Source organism: Aquarana catesbeiana, linkage group LG09 (assembly GCF_042186555.1).
Source record: "Aquarana catesbeiana isolate 2022-GZ linkage group LG09, ASM4218655v1, whole genome shotgun sequence".
NCBI classification, from domain to species: domain Eukaryota; kingdom Metazoa; phylum Chordata; class Amphibia; order Anura; family Ranidae; genus Aquarana; species Aquarana catesbeiana.
The window spans coordinates 295,973,072-295,989,316 of record NC_133332.1 but is presented as its reverse complement, the minus strand read 5'-3'; the positions used below and the strand labels follow the sequence as shown (position 1 = coordinate 295,989,316).

Genomic DNA, 16,245 nt, shown 5'->3' with positions numbered 1-16,245 from the left:
GACCCCGGCCTGCCTTTGGACTCCTCTTGTTATCCGCGTGCACCTGACCACGGCTTTCCTTGACTACGACTCTGCCTACTCCTTTGTACCACACTGCCCGCCTGCTGCCATCCCTGCCTGTCACCCAGACTTTGAGCCTGCCTGCTCCTCTGTACCTCGCTTACTGTTTGTTGCCAACTCTGCCTATGACCGGACCAGCCCACTTTGCTCCTGCTCTGCACCAGCTGCCTAGACACTTACTTTCTAGGACTTCCAGACCATAAGCATCAGGATCCTGGGCCTTACCTCCGCAAGTCACCTGCCAGGCTCTCTTACCACTCTGCGCCCCTGTGCCTTCTGTTTACACCACCAGGGGCGGGGAACCAGATACGTACGGGAGGCCTCCCCTGCCATAGCGGGTTCATCAGTCAGGTACCTGTAAGTCTGACAGATACTAAGCTAAGCAGGGCAATAACTTCTCCGCAGGATGTGGAAACCTTGCAAAAAGACCTGAACAAATTAATGGGGTGGGCGACTACATGGCAAATGAGGTTCAATGTAGAAAAATGTAAAATAATGCATTTGGGTGGCAAAAATATGAATGCAATCTATACACTGGGGGGAGAACCTCTGGGGGAATCTAGGATGGAAAAGGACCTGGGGGTCCTAGTAGATGATAGGCTCAGCAATGGCATGCAATGCCAAGCTGCTGCTAACAAAGCAAACAGAATATTAAAAAGGGATCAACTCCACAGGTAAAACGATAATTCTCCCACTCTACAAGGCTCTGGTCCGGCCGCACCTGGAGTATGCTGTTCAGTTCTGGGCACCAGTCCTCAGGAAGGATGTACTGGAAATGGAGCGAGTACAAAGAAGGGCAACAAAGCTAATAAAGGGTCTGGAGGATCTTAGTTATGAGGAAAGGTTGCGAGCACTGAACTTATTCTCTCTGGAGAAGAGACGCTTGAGAGGGGATATGATTTCAATATAAAAATACCATACTGGTGACCCCACAATAGGGATAAAACTTTTTCGCAGAAGAGAATTTAACAAGACTTGTGGCCACTCATTAAAATTAGAAGAAAAGAGGTTTAACCTTAAACTACGTAGAGGGTTCTTTACTGTAAGAGCAGCATGGATGTGGAATTTCCTTCCACAGGCGGTGGTCTCAGCGGGGAGCATTGATAGCTTCAAGAAACTATTAGATAAGCACCTGAATGACCGCAACATACAGGGATATATAATGTAATACTGACACATAATCACACACATAGGTTGGACTTGATGGACTTGTCTTTTTTCAACCTCACCTACTATGTAACTATGTAACTTGTCAGAGCTTTAGCAAAACCAAGTTATGTGATAAAAATCTGTTAAAGTAAAATTGCAACTGTTGCACTCTTCTCTGGTTGATTGGGAATCACCCCCTAGTTGGTCTGACAGCAGGGGCGTAGCTACAGGGGTCGTAAGAGTTGCACTTGTAACCCGACCCCATGCTCTAGGGGGCACATGAGGCCCCTCTGTACAGCTGAATAGGAGGGGCGGAATATAGCAGAATCGATCCCTGCCTCCTGCAGCCGCTAAATGCTCCTCCTCCTTTTCCTCCTGCAGGCATTCTGCAGCTGCAGGAGGCAGGAATTGATTCCTCTATATGTTACTGCCCCGTTGCCCCTCCTATCCAGCTTTCCTCTGCTGCCTCCGGGCACCTCTCTTTCAGCTCCACACTGAGCTACTCGGAAACACACCTTGACATCAGGGCACACCAAGCAACCTGCTGCTCCCAAGAGTGAAACATCCCTGAGCTGCCGGGATCTGGGTCACCAAGCAGGTGAGAGCTGTAAAGGGGGGATAAGCCGTCCTATCATTCCCCAATGTAGGGGGGCTCCAGCAAGGTTGCTTGCTGCAGGACTCTGAGCTGAAAGCATATCTCTTCTATGGCTCAGAGCCTGCACTGAAAGCTCCCCTCCTCTTCACATGGACAGGACATGGGAGAGCTGATCTACTCCTCCTCCCGCCCCTCTCCTGTCCTGTCCGTGCAAGGGAGGAGGGAGTAGGAATGGTCAGTGCAGGCTCTGGGCTGTATGAGAGAGATGTTCTCAGCTCAGAGTCCTGATGATGGGTACTGATAGGTGGCATTGATGAGCACTGATAAGTGGCACTGATGTGCATTGATAAGGGGCATTGATGAGCACTGATAAGTAGCACTGATAGGGGGGCTTGGATGAGCACTGATATGTGGTAATGATAGGCACCACTGATGGACCCTGATAGATGGTATTGATGAGCACTGATATGTTGGACTGATGGACAGCACTGATGGGCATTGATTGGCAGCATTGATGAGCACTGATAGGTGGCACTGATGAGCACTGATAGGCGGCATTAATGGGCACTGATAGACAGCACTGATAATTGGCATTGATAAGCACTTAAAGAGGAGTTCCACCCAGGGGGTCGGGTAAAAAAAAAAAAAAATTAAGTCATCAGCTACAAATACTGCAGCTGCTGACTTTTAATTGGAACCTTACCTGTCCCAGGGTCCAGCGATGCGGGGGATCGAAGCCCCGCTCGTCTCCCCCTCCGTTCAGCGGCGCCGGCATTGCAACTGTGGGTGCCGGGCTGTGGCTTCACAGCCTGGCACCCACTGCGCATGCGCGAGCGCCGTGATTGGCCGCTCAGTCACCTGGGACCTGTAATGGGTCCCAGATGGTTGACAGCGGCGAGGGAGCAGAGCGGAGCCCTTCCTGTGCCGAGGGGGAAGTGATGTCACCAGCCCAGGCACTGGAAGGGGCAGACTACGAGGGACCCCCTAGCAACAGGCATTTAGAGGTAAGTTTAAAAAAAAATATCCAAATTTTTTTGGGGTTTTTTTTAGGATTTTTAATGTATTTTTGTTTTTTTGGGTTGAACCCCACTTTAAGCACTGATAGCCAGCACTGATAGGTGGCACTGATGAGCACTAAATTTGTAAAAACTTGTGCTAAGGTGAAAAAAAAAAAAAAAAATATATATATATATATATATATATATATATATATATATATATGATGTGAATGAAACTTGCAGCAGCTGAACACAAAGTGCTAAACACCTTGAGAAAATGCAAAAAAATTGGTAATAAATTACAGCGCTCACAACCGTGCAAAATCTACTCATCAAAATATTGTGCAAATGTATCACAGAAATATTCTCTTAAGGTGCTCTTATGCTACAAATTAATGTAGAAAATTTGCAAAGGTTGATAGCAATTATATAGACGCATCAAAAGGATATAATAATTAAATAATGTCCCAATAAAAGTGCTCTTGTGCTCCAATCTTCTACAAAGTGCAACGTGCTCCAGATTTTTACTCTGTGGTGTGAGACACTCCCCTTCTGTGTCCCCATTCACCAGATCTATTGGATCCCTAGCTTTTCAGTTTAAGGGTCAAACAAGCAGAGATCCAGCAGTGGCTGACAGCTTGAGCAGGTCCATAAGAGATCTCCCCCAGCATAGCAGTTTATAAATGGAAAGTAAGGGAACGAATAGTTTATTGCGCAAACATTGATTCCTACTTATAAAACACCAAGATCAAATGGGCATGTGTATTACTCTAAGAATACAATCCAGGAACACCGCATCCAGCGTGCGTTCCGTTGAAACCAGAAGTGACGTCATATGGATTCTGCACTGGAAATTACGTCAACGCGTTTCACCCTCCCAGAGGCGTCATCCTTGATAAAGCTTTGTGGGAGGACGAAATGCGTTGACATCTCCGGTGTCGGGTCCATACGACGTCTCTTGATGATGCCTTGTGGGAGGGCAAGGTGCTCAATCCTTAATGACACCTTATGTGAGGGTGAAATTACGTAATTTCCAGTGGCAAGTCCATACAACGTCACTTCCGGTTTTGGTGGATGCAGCATTCCTGGATTGTATTTTTGGAGTAATACACATGCCCATATGATCTTGGTGTTTTGTAAGTAGGAACCGATGTTTGCGCAATAAACACCTATTTTACAGAACTTCACCATTCCCTTTCTTTCCATTTATAAACTGCTACGCTGGGGGAGATTTCTTATGGACCTGTTCAAGCCATCAGCCACTGCTGGATCTCTGCTTGTTTGACCCTTAGACTGAAAAGCTAGGGGTCCAATAGATCTGTTCAGTGGGGACATAAAAGGGGAGTGTCTCACACCACAGAGTGGAAATTTGGAGCACGTTGCACTTTGTAAAAGATTGGAGCAAAAGTGCATTTTTATTGGGACATTATTTAATTCATTAATATTATATCATTTTGATGTGTTTGTATATATCTATTTAATTTTCAACCTTTGCAAGTGTTATATATTTGTAGCATAAGAGCACCTTAAAGTGGAGTTCCACCCACTTTCACAACTCTTCAGCGTCCCTCACTAAACTGTGCACTGTAAACGAATTGGATATTTTTAAAATTTTTTTTCTCATCACTTACTGTATATCTGCTGTATTCATTTTTCACTTCCTCCTCCCTGGCCGCGGCCCATCACATCATTTCCTGTTTGCAATGCCTTCTGGAAAGGGGCGGCAACTTCCTCTGACACTGCCGTTGCTATGGAAACCTGACCTGAAACCTATTACACTGCTTGTGCTGCACTGAGCATGTGCGAGATCTGCAAGGATGAGATCCAGGAAGAAATACAGTCTGTCTTCAGATGCCCAGACTTAAGATGGCCACGGCCTGCTGTAAGTTTATAAAATAACAACTAACTTTACTAGAATACATTAAGCTTGTGTATTATAGGGGTATTTTTATTTAAGAAGTATAATTTCACCGGAACACCACTTTAAGAGAATATTTCTGGGATATATTTGCACACTATTTGATGAGTATTTTTTACAGGGTTGCGAGCGCTGTAATTTGTTATCAGTTTTTTTGCACTGATAATTAATGCCTTGATTATCAGTGTAAACAATGTTACTGACAGTCTTGCTGGTTAATGGCTCTCCTTTCCTCAAACAGACACATCGTGGGAAGAAAGGACTGCCGATAACTGGCAAGTCTGTTTACATGTGATGAGCTGATCACATGGTAAAGGGCGGCTGTGGTTAGCCCTTTTCCATGATATCCTGATGTTATCGTGATCTGTGATCAGCTGTGTCACAGAGCAAGCTGGATGCACACCCCAGGTGGCACGCGGGAGGCAGGGTTCTTGGAGGAAGTCCATAGATACCTTCCCAGAACTGGAAGCCCAGGGCTTGGATGGAATGGGGGGGTTAGGGGGGGTCCTTCATGGTTTCTTGCACCTTGGCCCTGAAGGATCTAGTTACGCTTCTGTGTGGCAGGCTAGTATTTAAAGTGGTCATAAATGCTTACATATAGCCAATGAAGTGACTGGCCTCAGATGGTAGACAGAGATGAAACAAATCCTCCTACATAGGTTGTACCTGTTTATCTTTAGACCTCTCTACAGTTGTTCAAAGTTGATACATCAAGGCCATTTCTGAGCTTCCAGGAGGTAGGGGGGCGGAAATCTGATGTCACATACTGCACAGCACAGAGCTGCGTGTAATCTGACACCTGAGTGGAGGGAATAGACACACCCCCTTGTACACAGTCTCATAGGGAAACCTGTTTAGACCATTAATCACCTGCTGTGTGCTGCAGGGGGGGCTTGCAGCACACAGCAAAAAAAATAGCGGCCCTTTACCGCCGATGCCCCCAACGCCTCAGTGTGAAAGTAGCTTGTCAAAAGTGACCCATGCAGATAGAAGATGAAGGAGAGTGCAAACAAGATTCACACTAGGTACTTTGGCTTGAGGTAGTACACACTATAGAAGGAAATGATTTGTTCATTTTTTTTTTAACAGAAGGTGATTTTTTTTTTTTTTTTCATTTCAGGGGTATACAACCATTTTAATTTCTCAGGGCAGAATCTTTGGCTTACTGTAAAGTAGAAAGAAAGTTGGGTGCTGGTCATTTTAGACTTTTTTCTATAGTTTATTGTCCAGTAAATTCCGGAGGGAGGGCTAGAGTTCTAGTATTTCCAGAATTGGCAAAATATCTCAGGTCTTCTAGTAGCCTCCTACTAGTAATTGGCCTATTAAAAACAGCCAAGTGGGTTACAGTGACTATGAGAGTGGTCACTATTTGCTAAATGACAAATGGTCTTCCTTATACCTTAAATAGATTCTAGGTTTTTGACTCTGTGAGCAGTCACGGGTACCTCAAAGTGTTGAGCAGTGAGGTCTGCATGCAATGTCCTTTGGTAGCACCTTCTCCCAAGCTCTCCAGGACATTCCTTGACATGGCGGACTTCTAAGATGCTCAAGACAGGTAGATATCTTCATGTTCTTGCTTTTTTTGGATGAATTCTCCAGCAGGCAGCCTGCATCCCTTAGGCTTTCAGCACAAGCCCCAGAATGGGATAAGGCCCAAGTAAGAAAGACTTCACAGCAGCATCTTGACCAGGCTGAAGCCCAGTAGAGAAGACAAAGGCTCTGCTGTAAGTTTGCAGTAAATATGCAAACCCCTCAGTGATTGGCTAAGGCAGAAAAAATATTCACAACGTATGCATTGTTAGTGCGAGAGGTAACTACTGGAGACAACTCACCTGCAGCAGACAGAATTAATCAATGTCCTGAACTTACTAGAGATCTACTGAGCCCAGAAAATATAAACAAAGATCAAGCAGGCTAAAACTTAGCTGTAAAATGCTCTAAATGTAACTGAGGGCACTCCGGCCTAAAGGGACAATAAATAGTATCCTTACTTTTAAAAAATCAAGATAAATCTCCATGCATGTGTATATAAAACACCCTCGAGTTCAGTTCCTTGTTCTGTCATAATTTTTCAGTTCAGCTTGAAAGCTAAGAGGTACTTGTAAGGGGCATTAGTGGTTGGTCATCACATCCTCCATGTTCCCCATTAACTTGTTGGGCAGCAGGTGTGAGTCACACAGGAGGCCTACTCCAGAGTGGGTTCTTCTGGACTACATTAGGCACTTTATTGCTGGGTCACTCCACTGCGCACATGCATACCTTTGATTTGTGTCATGTTCATTAACTGCTTGCCAACCACCCGCCGCAGTTTGTACTGCAGCAGAATGGCACGACTGGACGAAACTACGTTGCCTTATGTAGCTTTGCCTTTTGGCCACTAGGACATGTGCCGAGGCTGATGCGAGTGCCCGGCGGGTGCGGCGACTGCCGGGCACACGCGATCGCTCGTGACAAATTGAGAACCGGGATCTGTGTGTGTAAACACACAAATCCTGGTTCTTTCAGGGGAGTAGAGACAGATCGTGTGTTCATACTAAGAATAAATAAATACTAAGTATGAACACCGATCTATCTCACTCTCTTCCTAGACAGTCCCATTCCCCCTACAGTTAGAACACACCGAGGGAACACAGTTAACCCCCTTGATCGCCCCCTAATGTTAACCCCTTCCCTGCCAGTGATATTTATACAGTAATCAGTGCATTTTTTATAGCACTGATCACTGTATAATTGTCAATGGTTCCAAAAATGTCCAATTTGTCCAACGCAATATCACAGTCCCGATAAAAATCGCAGATCGCCATCATTACTAGTAAAAAAAAAAAAAATAATAATAATAAAAATGCCATAAATATTAATTATTTTGTAGACGCTATAACGTTTGCGCAACCAATCAATATACGCTTATAGCGATTTTTATTACCAAAAATATGTAGAATACATTTCAGCCTAAACTAAGGAAAAAATTTGCTTTTTTAAAAATAAAATCGGGGATATTTATTTATAGCAAAAAGTAGAAAATATTGTGTTTTTTTCCAAAATTGACACTCTTTTTTTGTTTATAGCGCAAAAAGTAAAAACCACAGAGATGATCATATGCCACCAAAAGAAAGCTCTATTTGTGGGAAAAAAAAGGAAGTAAAATTTGTTTGGGTACAACGTTGCATGACGGCACAATTGTCAGTTAAAATGACGCAGTGCTGTATCGCAAAAAATGGCCTGGTCATTGAGCAGCCAAATCTTCCGGGGCTGAAGTGGTTAACTCCCCGGGGACAGGCTGAGGCTGCTGCGAGGGAATACTCAAACTTAAGGTGGGCCTTCATTGTTAGAGATGAACGTACACCATGTACATTTGCATTGCAACGGTTCTCCAGTTAGCTCTTAGTTCCCTGTGCCAATGTACACCTCTGTAGTCTGCATTTTGAAGGGACACGCTGAGCCACATCCACCTGTCCAGCGTTTTCCACTACTAATCCCCATTAGCAGAGTGGGCCCCACTATGCACTCTGCGCAGGTGCCACACATGTACTTAACTCAACTTAACTCTTGAACCTCTGTACCACTGTACAGGATGTGAACCTCTGAAGTGCAATCCTCTCCGGTTGCTGTGGGAGACAGACCACTGGCAGAAGTAGAGCCAACAACATCTCCCTCGCTGTTAGAGGCCGTTCCACCTATAACAGGTACATGCCCTCGACAGGCTGCTTGTTACTCTTCCATTACTCTTGGCAACTACTTGTGTCTTTACTCTATTCCACATGAATACCTTCATACCCCAGTGTGTTAAGACCCACTTGTTAAGCTCCATGTGCCTGTTACTTGCGATAGACCTCTTTAATAACTTCAGACCAGGCATGGACAACGTTTCAATAAGTGCAAAATAGACATTTTACAGTCCAAAAGGCAAGGCATTGTTCATTCCGAATTCCCTAGCATTATTCATTCCCTGGCATTATTAATTCAGAATTCCCTATCTCTAACTACAGGCTTTAGTGCTGCCCCAGCATAGCTGCTAAGGTGTAGTCCAAGCACCCATAAGTCCTTTACAGACATCTTCATGTAGGTGCAAGTCCTTCTGTGGCACAGACCAGTGCTGGTATCCTCAGGGTGAACCCCAAGTTCAGATGACTCCACATATATGTAGTGATGGGTCAGGACTGGTCTTGTTCTCTGTCTCAGTCCCTTATGGGCCTTAAACCTGATGCGGGTCCTCAACCTCTGAGTTCTCTTTCTGTGCTTTATAGACATGTGCAATTCATTTAGTTCCAATTAATTTTTTTAACAAATTTAGACAAATTCGTTAATTTGGAAATTTACGAATTTTGCGAAAATTCGGAAATTCAAAGATTCGGAAATTCGAAATTTCAGAAATTGGGAAATTCGAAAATTCAGAATTTGAAAATCCAAAAATAAGAATGAAAATTTGAAAATTCAAAAGATCAAAAATACGAAAATAAGAACGAAAATCCAAAAATTTAAAAACCCGGAAGTTTGAAAATCTGAAATAATAACTAATAATAACTTAACTATTACTAACCATTAAATTATATGTATTGAAATTACCTTTCAAATTTGGCTGTTAGTGAGCGTAATGAATATGAGCGTAATGAATATGTATTTATCCTTAGTTACAAATTACAAATTATCCATAATAACGAATGCCGTATCTAAACAAATGGAACGTAACGAATTAATAATAATAAATAATAATAATGAAAACTTATTATTATTATTTATTTTGTTCAGTTCCATTCTTTATTTCAGGTAATTCATAACTTCAGATAAATAAGTATTTTTCATGTTCACTAACAGACAAATTTTAAAGGAAATTCCAATACCTCTAATTTAATAGTTCTTATTAGTTATTATTTTGAAGTTTTGGATTTTTGGATTTTTGTTCTTTCCAATTTTTGGATTTTCCTTTCTTGTTTTCAGATTTTTGAATTTCCGAATTCCGAATTTAAATTTCCGAATTTTTTGAATCTCCAAATTTTTAGAAAAAAACAAATGAAACAAAAATGAACAATTTTTTTGGCAGTGCATGTCTAGTAATTTCTTTCCCCCCTCCTACTCTTGAGGTCCTCCACGGGGGACTCCCTGTTCCGGACCAATGACCCAATTAATATGTCACAGGATAAGTGGGCCAGACCTAAAGCAGAACCCGCCAAAAAGACCAAAGAACTGGGAAAGGCATTAAGTCTTACCCTCCCGGCTGGGACAGCATCTGTTTCAACCTGCCCACATACTTAGATGGGCTTACAGCAGTGAGGGAAGGAGCAGGACCAGATCACCCATACGGTAACAAAGGTAGGTACCTGATGCTGGATAGGAGTTTGATGGCCTGCAAATATAAACCATGCATTCCTAATTTCTGTGATATAAAGTGGGCATAGAAAAGAATCAACCCACTTTAAAATAAGCACATTTTGTTGCTTTGCAGCCTGAATTTTAAGACACACCGTTTTTGTTTATCAGCTGTATAACATCCAAGTAAAAGATATAACACCAACTGAAAAATAAAAAACAGAATCACTGAGTTGTAAAAAGGATCACCCCCATCTGTCAGTATTTTGTTGAACCATCTTTTGCTTTAATTACAGTGTTTAGTCTATTGGGATATGTCTCTACTAACTTTGCACATCTAGACTTTGCAATATTTGCCCACTCTTCTTTGCAGAATTGTTCAAGTTCAGTTAAATTTGATGGTGACTGTTTGTGGACTGCAGTCTTCAAGTCATTCCACAGATTTTCAATGGGGTTTAAGTCTGGGCTCTCACTAGGCCCTGCAAGGATATTTACCTTTTTTTTTCTTCAACCTCTGTGTGGTCATGCTTGCTGTGTGCTTTGGGCCATTATCTTGTTGGCAGGTCGACCACCTTCCCATTGACAACTTTCTGGCAGATGGTAGCAGATCTTCCTCAAGAATTTGATATTTTGCCCCATGCATTTTTCCTTCTATCCTGACAAATGCTCCAGCCCCTGCTGCAGAGAAACACCCCCATAACAGGATATTACCATCTCCGTGCTTTACTGTAGGAATGGTGTTATTTGGATGGTGAGCTGTATTGGATTTCCAACAGACATATTGTTTGGTGTTGAGGCCAAATAATTACATTTTAGTAAATTAAGCAGCCCCACACCTCACCCACCACATCTAACTGCCCGATCCCCAAGGAGTGAGGACCGGGAACATAGCGGATGCCACACCAGTCACGTGGCAAGCCCCAGGGCGGCCCCCGCTACTCCTTCCGGGCTACAAGCAGGGAATCCAGGATGGCGACCGGCTGCAACACACGAGGGACGCTGGCATCCAGAGAGGAGAAGCCGCCCTGATAGGAGAAGGTCACTAAACCTCTTGGTCAGAGCAACCTCCAAAATAGCCTCTCCATCTCTTCTCCAGCCACAGGTAAGCACACAAATACACGCTGCTCATCCCCTGGCACTGCACGGTCTCCCTCACAGGCTGCAACCCTGTCACCCAGCCAAGACTCCCACACCTCCTCTGTTCTCGAGAGAGAGATGGTAGACGTTTTTTGCAGCCAGCCCAGCAGCCAAGAGCTAGACCAGGACAATGCTACTGATTTTCCTGCTATTGCACTAGCTCAGCCACAGTATGCAGGAGACCCAATACTTTTAGCCCGCTTTGCAGAACTGCTACAGAGAGAACTGTCTAAGGCTACTGACAAACTGACCCTAGACCTAAAACAGGATTTCCAGGAGCTGGGGAACCGGCTGGAAAGCTTTGAATCAAAAGTAGATGATACAGTTCACAGAGTGTCCCAAAATTCGAATATGATAACCGACTTACAAGATCGCCTTGAGGAAGCATACTCGAAAATCGACGATCTCGAAAATCGCTCCAGGCGCTATAATTTTCGTGTCTCGGGCATTCCAAAAAATGTGAAAGATATCACCTCCGTCACTTATTCACTAATGCAAGCGGCAGTACCTGACATTGATGACATTCATATGGAAATCGATCGTATCCATAGGGCTCTGATCCCTCCAAAACCTGGCGGCCCCCCCAGAGATGTTATCGTAAAACCGCACTTTTTCCAGATCAAAGAAGCAGTGATGCATCATGCCAGAGAAAACCCAGATCTGGAAATAGATGGTCTTAAGATTCAAATATTTGCTGATATCTCCCAGGCCACCATCCAAAAGAGGCGATCGTTTAAACCTTTGTTGCTACCACTGATCCAACATAACATTCGCTATGGAACTATCCCTTCAAGCTCCAATTCTCCTTTAACAGCAAGCCCTACTCATTTTCTACATTTGCTGAGGGTGAAACTGAAATTGGGCTTCATTTCTCATAGCCCCTCATCACGGAACCGGCCTGGAACCAGTGACCCCCCCCCCTCCACCCCCCCCCCCCTCTTTGGGCAACAAAACCGACGAAGAAATCAGCCCCTTCCTCTCATCTTAAGAACTTGCTCCATACTACTGGACAGACCTTTCGTTTAGTGCGGCGGCTTCTCTGTGGTCCCGTCACGGGACATTAGCCTCTGCTTCTGCCTTTTTGCTAACTTTGACATAACATACATCTGCTGCATAATGGTTCTAGCCAACCTTGAAATTTTTGGTTAATTGCGGCTAACGTGCATGTTTTCTTTTCCAGGTTGGACATTTTTTTTTTTTATTAACGTTCATCCCATTATATATTATATTATGGTTATTCCACTATGTGGCTCTATTAGTTCTACTGGGTGGGGTTATGGGACCAAAAATGTACTTAAATGTGCCATTACTGCTGGGGGGTGTCTATGCACTCTCCTCACTCGAAGGACTCTTCCCATCACCTGTTTTTGGTGAAGACTCCTCCGCACTCTGAGCTTCGGCTCTGAGACATTTGAACTGTTTACTAATTGTTATACATGACTTTCTACATTTCTATGCCATGTTACTCAGCGCCGGGGGGTTCCTGGCCCGACTACCCTTTTGTTTTGTTTTTTTTCCTTTTTTTCTTTCCCTTTTTTTGCTTTAACTTTTTCTACCACTGTTCTTTCCTGAAGGTTGCCTGGAGATTCTCCTGGTTTTTCTGGATTCGGAGGTTAGCAGATTGGTGGGTGAGTCTGTTTATCAATGATTGGCTGACTGTTTCCTATGTCTAGTGTAATATCTACCTCCCAAAATATCCATCTGCTCTCCCATAATGTTCAGGGTTTCGGGTCACCCGCTAAACGGATTAAGGCCTTTTCACACTACCGATCTTTGGGGGCAGACATTGTTGCTCTCCAGGAGATACACTTTACCTCCCTATTTACTCCTCGGTATCTCCATAGAGACTATCCTCTTTGCTACTATGCAAATGCATCGGAGAAAAAGAGGGGAGTGGCCCTCTGCTTCTCTGCGTATTATTCGCTGAAACCAAAGTTCTTAGGGACAGAAATGGGCTTTACCTTCTAGTTAAAGGTCATCTGGGGGAAACATTGGTTACTTTCCTAATTTATTCCGCTCCCAACACCAATCGAATAGGGCTGAGAAACAACTACGGTGGACGAATCATAAGTTTGTCAATTGGCGAGACCGCCCGGGTTCTTAATTAGCACACAAGCTTACCCCTAGGCACTCCCACTGGGCACTCCCCAAAATGAGATTGTTGGGAGGCCATCTTTCTGAGGATCCCCAAAAAATTCTTCGGGATTTCCGCGATTTTTACGCTGATCTATATAGAAGTACTCCATCCATTATGGAATTCTTGGGGAATCTCCCCCTTCTGTCCATCGCAAATGATCATAAGGTCCTTATGGACCAACCTTGTATGTGCAAGGAGATCTGCGATGCTATTAAATCACTCACTCCATAATTCTCCTGGCCCCGATGGTCTTCCTAATCTTTATTATAAAAAAATTTCTGGACAATTGGTTCCACATATGGCTCTTTATTTTAAGTCCCTGCTGGATGGAGGTGCGGTCCCTTTGGATGAAAATAAAGCATACATCAGTGTTATTCCTAAACCCAACACGGACTCTACTGACGTTCGTAACTACCGCCCAGTTTGGCTAATAAACTGCGATTTAAGGATCCTTACGAAAATTTTGGCCTCTCGCCTTAATACCTTTTTAGAGCATTACATTCATAAAGACCAATCTGGATTTATAACAGGACATCAGACCCTAGATCAAATTCGTAGATCCATAACCCTGATCTCAGCAGCCTGTTCCAACTGGGATGCTCCACTCACCCGGGAACTCTTGCTCCTATCACTGGACCTTAATAAGGCCTTTGATAGCCTAAATTGGAACTACCTTTATGTCACTCTTGAGACCCTAGGGTTCGGCCCTACGTTCCTTTCCCTGCTGAAACCGTTATATAACTCCCCAGTAGCCCAAGTTTCCATTAGAGGTCATAAATTACCAGTATTCCCTGTCCAGCGTGGTATGAGACAGGGATGCCCACTCTCCCCTTCCCCTATTAATTGCATTGGCAATAGATCCCCTGGCTATGGCGATTCGTTCCCACCCTGACATTCACGGTATTCGTTGTGGCCAACAGGAACATAAATGAGCATTGTTTGCCGATGATGTTCTCATGTACATCACTAATCCCCAAGTATCTTTGCTTAATTTGCTGTCCCTACTAGATCATTTCTCACGACTCTCCGGCCGGTCTCTGAATTCTCAAAAAACAGTAGCATTTAACATATCTCTACCCTCTGCTGAGGTGCAGACTCTTCAAAATACATATAGTTTTAAGTGGGCTCCACATTCTCTCCCGTACCTAGGGGTCCAGCTGACTTCCTCTATAGACACTATATATAGGGCAAACTACCCCCCATTATTTAAAAAACTTAAGGAGGATCTTCGTTGTTGGGCAGATTATTCCCTTTCATGGTTTGGCAGAGTCAATTCAATAAAAATGACGTTCTTACCTAGACTCCTTTATTACTTTAGGACTTTACCGGTGGCGGTCCCGAGGGGAGACATACAACATTTACAAGCTGAAGTCCTGCGTTTCGTGTGGGGTAACAAGAGACCTCGGATACACCTAAACCTATGGGGGGGCTTGGTCTTCCCAATTTACAGGCATATTACCAATCAGCTCAAATAGCCCAGCTAGCCTACACCACAGCTAAAGGCTCAGTCCCCCTTTGGGTCTCCATAGAAGCACTTGCCTGCCATCCGTTTGCTATAGAATCCTTAATGTGGTTTCCCAGTCGTATACGCCCGCCTATACTATGATATGATAGGACACGCAATCGCAGTCCTTTATCATCCCCTTATACACCACTAGCTCCCATTTTCGGTAACCCAGAGTTTCCACCTAGTCTTACTCCGCAATTGTTCCAGTGGTGGCTTAATAAAGGACTACTGAGAATCGGAGATTTTCTTAATGGGGATCAACTATACACTATACAACATTTTAAAGACAAATTGCTAATGCCTCCTAATGAAAAATTTCGATACAACCAAATCGCATTGTTTGCCAGATCCAAACCTAACCAAGTGGTGGGCCCCCTTACGCTTACAACATTTGAAATTACATGTCATACCAGATGCTTCCAGAGGGGTCGGATATCTGTGATACATACTTTTTACAGAGTCAGACACAAAACTTGCTTATATGGACCAGTGGGAAAAGGATTTGAACCTTACCTTTGATATGACTGAATGGCAAGATATTGCTTATCAGCTATCCAAAATTTCCATTAATACCACTCTTATAGAGGCCAACTATAAAACGCTCCTACGTTGGTACTTGGTACTCACTAGGGTAGCTAAGATGCATCCTTCTACTTCTCCAAACTGCTTCCGACGATGCGGGCAGTTGGAGACCAAGCACCATAACTGGTGGCAATGCCCCCTCGTAACTAGATTTTGGATTCGGATTTTCAGTAACGGGGGTAAACATTCGCAGATCTCCAGAAGCCGATCTGTTTCACAAATTACCTGACGAAACACACAAAAAATCGGTAAAATTGATTAATTTTATATTGTTGGCGGCGAGAATCACAATCGCAAGACACTGGAAACAGTCGATAATTCCTCTTGACCAGGTTAAAAGTAAACTCAATTGGATTATGATTAATGATAAACTCACCCATATGTAATAAAACCAAGAAATTTAATAAGATATGGGACCCATGGATCGACTACATTTCGACTCCGTAGTGAACTCCAGGACGAGCCTCTCTCCTTATCTCCCTCTTTTCCCTTGTTTCTCCCTCTCTTCTCTCCTCTCTTCTCTTTTTTACTTGTTTTTTTTTCCAGAAACTTTATACACAATACAGATGATCACGTTTGAGGCCTCATATGACCATGAGTCCTGAGATTGTCCCGGAGATCGCAACCGGGACTTCCCGGGACTCTGGATCTCTACCATCCCTTCATTCAGGGGTACTCCGGATCATAGCGGGGAAATTACTGTTAAATACCATTAGTTTTACATACCACAGCCGTTAGGTTCTGTTTTTGTGATAGATGATGGATAAGTATTATGGCCATACCTTTTATTTCTCTGTATTGTTATGTGATGATTTGTTGATTGTTTGCTTCAGTTGCACTACCAGGGACTGAAATGCT

The 16,245-nt window shown here is 43.7% G+C and overlaps 1 long non-coding RNA gene across 2 annotated transcripts in view; it reads left to right on the top strand.

Annotated features, from left to right (window-relative positions):
- Window positions 1-16,245, top strand: part of LOC141108653 (uncharacterized) — a 385,958-nt gene that overhangs the window by 206,702 nt on the left and 163,011 nt on the right. The window contains exon 1 of one of the 2 annotated variants that reach the window (XR_012236104.1): window positions 12,127-12,789. The exons of the other annotated variant lie outside the window; for it this stretch is intronic. This is a non-coding gene — a long non-coding RNA (uncharacterized lncRNA). Of the gene's footprint in view, window positions 1-12,126; window positions 12,790-16,245 lie in introns of those variants that run through there. 2 annotated transcript variants of the gene reach the window in all.